The sequence below is a fragment of the Ammospiza nelsoni genome, chromosome 10 (genome assembly GCF_027579445.1).
Source record: "Ammospiza nelsoni isolate bAmmNel1 chromosome 10, bAmmNel1.pri, whole genome shotgun sequence".
Lineage (NCBI taxonomy): Eukaryota > Metazoa > Chordata > Aves > Passeriformes > Passerellidae > Ammospiza > Ammospiza nelsoni.
This window is the reverse complement of record NC_080642.1, coordinates 2101021-2109963: the sequence shown is the minus strand read 5'-3', so window position 1 is coordinate 2109963 and position 8943 is coordinate 2101021. Positions and strand designations below refer to the sequence as shown.

The following is an 8943-nucleotide window of genomic DNA, read 5'->3' as shown; positions in this document are numbered from 1 at the left end:
CAAAGACAGATGATTCAGGTAATCAAGCTAACTCTGGCCCAGCCTTAATTTAAAAAAATAAAAAAAAAATCAACTTGATTCAGTCTCTAATGTTAAATAAACCCATAACTACACTACAGGCATTTAACTCCCTGATTTTCAGATATCAAACATTTCAAAGTAATAAAACAAGTCAGCAAATTTGCACTCAGTTACTTGCAACTGTAAAATTGGGGCTCTCATTTCATTCTTCGAGACCTTGAAAAGAATATCACATTTCAGAACTGAAATGCAGGATGACAAAAGTGGCTTTTTAGAGCAAGGGAGAGAAGCAGGGTCTGAGCTCTCAGTAGGTTTATGCAATTGCAAGAGAGGAAATCACATAAATTACACTGCAGGATGAGGCCAACTAAGAAAGGCCATTTTTACCACATTTTCTTCATGTTACTAAGAAAAAAATTAAGAAAAAAATCCCTTTTTTCCTCACCAATGGAACAACATCCCAACCTGTAAAGAGGGATAATGTCATCAGTCCATAACTGCATTAAATGATGCTTTTAGCACCAAAATATGGAGCTGGAGTCTTTAAGAAGCAAATACCTCATGAAGTTGTGAGCAGCTACTCAAAGCAGCCATTCAGACTTTGCTCCCTGCTCTGTTCTCTCCACATTTCCTTCCCCTCTCTCTGTAAATGCTTTTGAGCACAGACTCCTTAACACATTCCAGGAGAGTTTGCACTTTTGCATAAAACATGGAATTGCCAGGCACGGGGGCCTGCACGGTTCAGCGGGGCCGGCAGGAGCCGTCGATTCCCGCATTTATTCCCTCCCCACCCCAAACCCCTTCCTCACGCTGCTGTCACCCAGGGCTGACACGTGTCACAGCCTGCCATTATCCACCCTGGCAACCCAAATGCCACCTGAAAGAGAGGAAAACATTGCAAATACTCCTGTGCACAGCTTGTTTTGTTCACCGCGGCCTCCTCGCGGCCCAGAGCCAGCAGTCGCGAAAGCGACTCCAGGAATACAAAATCACTCTTCTATCAAAGATAAGGGAAATGGAGCTGAGGTCAACAAGTAGTAGCAGCATGATGAATCTCCACAGCTTGTTTTACATATCACTGGCTTTACTGCAGAATTTGGAGTGTGCTGCAATTTTTTTACGAGGGAAAAAGCAGCAAAACTGCTTTTACCCCGCTAAAAAAAGGGGAGTTGCTGTTATGGCCTGGTTAGGAAATCCTGGATGCCGTTATCCACCCTGGCAACTCAAATTCCACTTGAAAGAGAGGAAAATATTGGAACTACTCCTGTGCACAGCTTGTTTTGTTCGCCGCGGCCTCCTCGCGGCCCAGCAGTGGCGAAAGCGACTCCGGGAATTCAGAATCACTCTTGTATTAAAGATAAGGGAAATGGAGCTGAGGTCAACAAGTAGCAGCAGCATGATGAATCTCCACAGCTTGTTTTACATATCACTGGCTTTACTGCAGAATTTGAAGTTTGCTGCAATTTTTTTTTGGGGGGGGGGGGGGGGAGAAAAAGCAGCAAAACTGCTTTTACCCCCTAAAAAAGGGGGAGTTGGTGTTACGGCCTGGTTAGGAAATCCTGGATGCCATTATCCACCCTGGCAATTCAAATGCCACCTGAAAGAGAAGAAAATATTGGAACTACTCCTGTGCACAGCTTGTTTTGTTCGCTGCGGCCTCCTCGCGGCCCAGCAGTGGTGAAAACAACTTCGGGAATGCAAAATCACTTTGTTATTAAAGATAAGGGAAATGGAGCTGAGGTCAACAAGTAGCAGCAGAATGATAAATCTCCACCGCTTGTTTTACACATCACTGGCTTTACTTCAGAATTTGGAGTTTGCTGCAGTTTTTTCAGCAGAGGGTAAAAGCAACAAAACGGCTTTTACCCCACTAAAAAAAGGGGGAGTTGGTGTTATGGCCGGGTTAGGAAATCCTGGATGCTCTGCTTTTGGTCTTCGTGCTGCCATCATGGAAAAGATTGGAATAGATTTCACCCACCCTTTCCTGGTATATATATAAAAACAATTGTATTTTCACTCTGCTTGTAGCAATGCTCTAAATTGCCCTCATGGCCTCAGGTATCCTCAGGTTGCCAAAAATCTCCAGTTAATCTCCAGCCCCAAACTTCTGTTAATCACCATTAACAGAAGTTTGGGGCTGCACAGTGACAAAACTAGGGGGGTGACAACACCAGAAAACTGAAATAGAAAATAAATTCTCTTAATCTCATTGAAGCCCTGTCCATGAGAAGTTTGGTCTTGTCCGTTCTCAACACCATCCAAAGGACTGGGAACAAAAAGTAAACCTAACATTTTCCTTTTTCAGGTGCATTTGGGCATTGTTGGTGGCTCTGTCCCACAGTTTGGAGCCCCTTCCTTTGCCGCTGAAAGCACTGACAAAACCCTTGCTGACCTCAGGAAGGTTTCAAAGCTGAGAAATTACCCAGAAATTCCTTTTATCAGCTTTGTTCTTCTGATGCCACCGCTCTTTAAAGTTTTTATGTTCCTATCAGCTGAAATGATGGCTGTAAGTTCTGACCCGAATTTGCTCCTTCCTTTTAGTACACAATTAAGTTGATAATAATATGAGACTTAGTACCCAGACTTTTAAAAATTCATCATCTTTTTTCTTCCTTGATGGGGTTTTATATCTCCAACACTGTCTGGGACATAAAACTCCTGGCACAGCTACTCTGAAATGTGTTGGCTGATCAGCATCCCACAGGTATTTTTTCCAGAATTTCCACACACTCTTTCTAGCTCATGTTTTATTTAAACTTCATTTAATACAGGCCCTCATTCCCTACCAAGGGTTTCCATGAAAATGTTCTGTTAACACATGGAATACCAGGCTTGTTTAGTAAATTATTTTATATTTCTTATACTGTGGAGCTCAGAGTTTAAAATGTCTCCAGTGTAAGGAGGAATGTTGTCCTGTGTGGATTGTGCTGTTTGCACAGATAGGAGCTGCTGGCAGGAATCACTATACCCATGTTAACAGCAGGAAAAGTGGATTTCAGTCCTTTCTGAGACACAGGAACGGCTCCAGGGGATCTGCACAAAGCCCAGATCAGCACAGACAGCATTTCTCTGCACTCAGTAATTCTCTTTACTCACACGCTCCAGGGCAAAGGCAGCTCTGAATCCCAGACTGGCTTGGGGTGGAAGAGACTCAAAACCCCTCCAGTTCCACCCCCTGCCCTGTGCCACAGAACACAATTGTTCCAGAGACCCCCAGCTCCTTTCTCCTCGCTGCACGAGGAGCTTTTACTCAGTCAGGGCAGATAAAAAATTAAATCGTTGTTCTCCAAAGAATTAATAATCTGATTGGATTAGTCTGAGCAGTTACTGAGGTCTCAGTGCTGCCACTGAGTCAACAAAAGTCATTTGATAAGATTCAATATGAGCTGAACGTGGCTTTTGCCCCAAAATGATTATTAACTATCAGAATATTTATTACAGTTTATCTGCCCAAATATTAAATCTGCCAGAGGCAAGGAATGACTGCAGGAGTCACTGTGTGAATGAAAGCAACACATTTTTGGGTGGTTTTTTTTAAAAAATTCAGTGTCAGGCACTGAATGTCACAAGTCTCCATGATGTCCCTGACTCCTGGGCTTTGCATTTGAATTGCCAAAAAATAAATAAAGAAAGTGTGAACTCATCCAGCTCCGACAGCTCTGTATGGAGCACCCATCAGAGCTGAGCTGTGTGTGCTGTTTATTCCAGCATGTGTTTGGAATAGATTTTGTTCCTGATAAACCAGTGACAGGACTGAGTGGAAAACAAGCCCAAGGAAAGTGAAACTTCTTTCCTCTAGTTAAACAATTTTGTGTTTCTTTGTGTTCCAGCACTGGTCTGTAACCTTGGGAAGGACAGCAACGTCCCAGTTCAGCTCTCAGAACCCCTCTTTAATGTGACACAGAGCTGGATCTGAGATGGAAATGAGAAGTAAAAAGGCACTGCATTATCATTCCTGCCCTGATATCCCAAACATTCCATCTTGTGATCTCGGCTGCGTGCCTCTGATATTCCCAGAATACAGATCACAGGACAGAAAAGACTGAGGAAATATGGAAAAAATGGTCTCAGCTTAATCTGGCAGGGCTGGTTAAAAAATACACTCCTTTAGGAAAATTTAGAAAAAAATTGGAATAAATATTTTTTTCTTCTTTCTTATCCTCTCCTTACCTGTTAGGTGAGTGCAGCAGCTCATCCCTGAGGATGGAGAGGTGCCAGGCAGTGCTGCTCAGCCATCCAGGGCTTGGCCTGCCCTTCAGTGGAAATCTCTTTCCCTTGGGCTCCCAAAATCACCACGTTTGAACAGAAAACTCCACCTCCATCCCAGCTGCATCATTTTCTCAGAACACTCATCCCTAAGAGCTGAGAGGGCAGGTTCTTCTATAAATCTGATGAAACATCCACAGAATCACCTAAAAGCAGAAAATTCATGTCCTTATATTCATATTAATTTACTGTGAGGGTGGGAAGGCCTTGGCACAGATTCCCAGAGCAGCTGTGGCTGCCCCTGGATCCCTGGAACTGCCCAAGGCCAGGTTGGACATTGGGGTTTGGAGCACCCTGGGACAGTGGGAGGTGCCCCAATTCCCTTTGGAATTAGATGGGATTTAGGGTCCTTCCAGACTCACCCTCTCTTCTCCTCCTGGAGGTTTTGCCCAGGTCTCAGTGCCAGGCACATCCCAGGCCTAAAGCTGGCTCTGTTTGTGCCTTTTCCTCCTTTGTCTCCCAGCACAGCCCACGGTGACCTTGCACAGTCCCCTCAGCACTGCTGCTCAGCTCAGCTGACAATGAAAACGAGTGCTCCTGAAGAGAAGCCACGAAAGAAACCCTCAAAGGAAGTCAATCATATCCCACAAAATTACTCAAACTGTAGCTCATCCTAACCCAATCTCATCCTGCTGTGTCTGTCCATTAAGGACATTTCACTCTGCCTGTGGCTTCAGCTAATAAAGGAATATTTCTTATCATTTCTCTCCTACTCAGGGTTACCTCTGTTGTCATGTTAAGGCATTTTTATTTCCACACATGGAGTTTGCTGTTGGCCTGGCACCAGCTGAGCCCTACAAATGGGATGTCCAAGGGAATTAGGAGCCAGCTCCCAAAATGCACACACAAACAGTTCCTACCATACAGAAATCAATTTATGGACAACTGGGAGTTTGATTTTAGTTATAAATCTGAATCCACCAATCTGAGAGTTTAGGAAGAGAAACAGGGCCTGTGTTATCATCACTGGAAAATAAACATGACAGGGATGTTCCCTGGAAGCTGTTGAACTATGGCAAGTGTCAGGCTAAAATATCTTTTTTTTTTGCCAGAAAGAAGTTCCAAATGTTTGGGAAAACCATTCACTTCCCAGTTAAATCCTCCACAAGCAACAGTTCCACAGAGCACTGCCCGTAGATGGAGCGTTTTGGGGAAAAATAATGTGGAATTGGCTCTCACAGGGGCACTTTGTGATGTGGTTTGGTGGGAATTGTAGTATTTGGTCAAAGGCTGGACTCCTCTTGGAGGACTTTTCCAACCAAAATGACTTCATCATCCCACACCTGCTGCATCCCCACTCCCCTGCACAATCCTGCCCCTCACTTGGGAAGGGTTTTCCCTTTCCAAACCCTCAGATTTGAAATCCTCCTTCCAGATTCCTCCTCCGGTCTGTTTAGTGACTGTGCTGGAAATTTGGGAGTGCAGACAGAAAACAGCCATATTTCCTATTTCCTAGAAATAACGCTTCTGCTACCTGGAAAAGAAAAAAAAAGAAAAAAAAAAAAAAAAAAAGCGCCAAACCCCCCCCCCCCCCCCCCAAAAAAAACCCAAAACACCAAGCATTCTTTGGGGGGGGAAAAAAATAAAATAAAAGTAGCTGGAGCAGAGGAGCAGCAGCTCTGCCTGGGTGCCCCAGGCTCGAGCAGGGAGCTCGCATTTTACTCCAGATGATGTCGGTGTCAGCCCCAGCAGCAGCAGAAATCACAGAAATCACTGCAGGAGTTATCAGGAGAGCTCCCTGCTCCTCTTATCAGCCTCAGGCTCTCAGGGAGCGCCGGGGCCCCAGATGGATTCCAGGCAGAATGCGCACGGGAAAGGCAGCATCCCAAATCCCAATTTATCTCCCACATCAGCACACAAAGGACTGGGTTTAAAGCTGACCAAGAATGCCATCTGCAGGCCTTTGTTACACATTTTTCCCTGCTAAATAAGTCCCAGCAGTGGAAAGAAATCTAAAGTGAGTGCTCAGCACAGTGGATGTTAATATGACTTTCATATGCTAATGGGAAGTTCATTAAAAATAAACAAATACAAAAGGAAAATCCTTGGAACTCCTCACAAGAAAAAAAACCTCAAAATCAAAGCCTACAGACCCTAAAATGCTGAATTTTTTATGGAATAACCTAGAGAGGATCATTATCATTACAGCTCTGTGTTCTGCATGCATATTTTATGAGGAAACTTTGTGCACAGACTTGGGAGGTTCGCGGTGCATCGCATTTTGTCTGCAGCTTGACTGAACCCAATGCAATGCCCCGAGGCATTGATTAAAATCAGGAAAGAGAGAAAAGCTACTCCAGTTAACCTCAGCCTGCAGCACTCCCAGGCTGTCCTGAAGAGCAGCTGGCAGGGTTTTAGCCCCACTCACTGAATTGTTGGATGGCAACATCCAAATAGTCAGGAGAGAAATAATTCTGCCTTTTGGTCCGGTGATATTGTAAATCTTGGTGTCCACAGTCGGTAAAAAACTTGAGGAAAGTGCTGAGTTGCGCCAATTTTAAGTAGAGCAAATGGGGAAAAAAATACAAAATAAAAGAAGTGAGGAATAAAAACTCCGATTGTAAGAAATTCCCAAGTTCTCAAGCAAAGTTCTAAAGCAATTCCTCATCAAGGACCTCTGGATGTGGGCACACAAAGTGCCTCAGTCTGGAGGGGATTTGAGCTTCATGAAATGCAAGCAGAGAAAAACACCCCTGGAAAACTGGGAGCAATAATCCAGGCGGGAATTGGTGCATGTGTGTGGCTCCAGCCATGCAGGGAAATGTTAATGCCTCCCTTGCTAAGCCTGGATAAGAAACAAATTCCAGATATTTGCATTTATTAGGAAGAGGACATGAAAATCAGCACACAGAAAATACTTCATTAAAACCTCGGGATGTGCAGTGTCCTGACTTTCACAATGGTCATAATCCACAGTCCTCACCAAAATACACAGAAAGAAATGTATTTTATAGTATAAATTACCAAATTACCAAAATTTAATTACCATTTTACCAAATCACCCAATTTCTACTTGTTCTCCTCAAAAAGGGGAGGAACCAAAAACCTTCTCAGAGTTCCAGGGGTGCAGCTTATCCCTCACTGCTCCCATTTTCCCTCTACCAAGGAGCACCAAAAATGCAAAACACAAAGTTTTAATCTCACACTGAAGAAAAACCCTCCATCACCACATCCTGCCTAAAACTAGGAGATGATGGAAAGGATTAGGAGGGAAATACAGCAAAGAATTAAAAAAATCACACACCTGTAACCTCATGCAGCTCATCCTGCAAGAATCCACCAATTTAAGCTGGGATTTAATTTCAAATACTGGTTTTTTTCCTTTCCTCTTCCTCCTCCTACATTCTCTCTTCCAGTCTCAAATTATTGGAAATTATAATTATTCAAATTATTCTCAGCCAAATAACTCCAAACTCATGTTTTTTCCATTTTATTATTCAGTTTGTACTGAATAATAGAAACATTATACTATATATAATTATATATGCTATATATAATTATATGTAATATATTATATATAATATTGTATATAATATATATTATATATTATAGATATGCATTATATTATATATATTATATATACATTATATTTTATATATAAATATATTTACTACAAAACAAAAATAACATTCTTGTCAAACAAATTAATTCCCTCTAATTTGTTTGGGTTTTTTTTTTTTACTGTGTGGATTTATTAATTCTTTGAATTGCAGGCACTGGTGTTGGTTTAATTTTGTAAATAGTGTTCTGTGATTACTCAGTGTTGTCATTCCCCAAATAAAGCAAAATGGCAAACTTATTATTGGAGAACAATTTCCATACTTTTCCCCCTGGGAACTTTAAAATGACAGAAATATTTTATTACACAGGAAAAAAAAAATCACTTTATCGTTTTTATATATGCAATGTTTTCTGGAAAACGTGGCATGAGAACATTTCCTACACAAAATGCTCATCCATGAGGGTTACCAGGCTTGCACCACGTCCCAAATTTTCCCAATTTCAAGGTCAGTGACTCTCAAAACAAATGGGATTTACAGTAAGGTCACAAATAACATTGAGATCATTCCCAAACTTTGCCCAGAGGGTGTTTTATTCCCACTCTGCTCTCCCCCACAACAGATGGTGGCACTTTGGGGGCTTCTACTGTCACACAAAGCTTCAATTAGGGGGAAACCTGCATTAAGTGATGTGGGATGAGCACAGGAGCAGCACACTCACTGCAGGTGAGGCCTCTCTTAACAGCACTGTGATAATGAGGAGCTGATTTCATCCTTTCCCAGTTTTCCCAGCTCAAATCCTCACCCCAACCCAGGGGAGGAGGATTCTGTTCCAGCAGAGGAGCCCAAGCATTCCCAGTTTCACGCTGCTCCCTAAGGGTGACTGAATAATTTGTTTGAAATAATCTGCAGGAATAAATTTACCATTTTTACATGTATAATTAAGCAAGGATTCATTTCCCTCCTCTCCTAAAGTTATTCTCCTGACAAGTTGTTTTTTTTTTTTTTCTGGGTGTAAACACAAGTCCTGATAGCTGCCAGCACAGTCCTGCTTAAAAACTTAATCCATTCCTCTCGGAAGGTTAAGAAAATGCTAAGGAAAACAAGATATGAGGGCTTAGGTAAAGTGGGAAGTTCCAAATCACTGGAGCTCTGT

At 42.5% G+C, this 8943-nt stretch overlaps 1 long non-coding RNA gene across 1 annotated transcript; it reads right to left on the bottom strand.

The window, feature by feature from the left end:
• Positions 1-1547: 1547 nt before the first annotated feature.
• Positions 1548-4827, bottom strand: LOC132077858 (uncharacterized). Its single transcript, XR_009419124.1, has 3 exons — positions 4650-4827; positions 4192-4433; positions 1548-1618 (listed from the first exon to the last, which is right to left on the bottom strand). It is a non-coding gene; the product is annotated as an uncharacterized LOC132077858 (long non-coding RNA).
• Positions 4828-8943: the final 4116 nt, after the last annotated feature.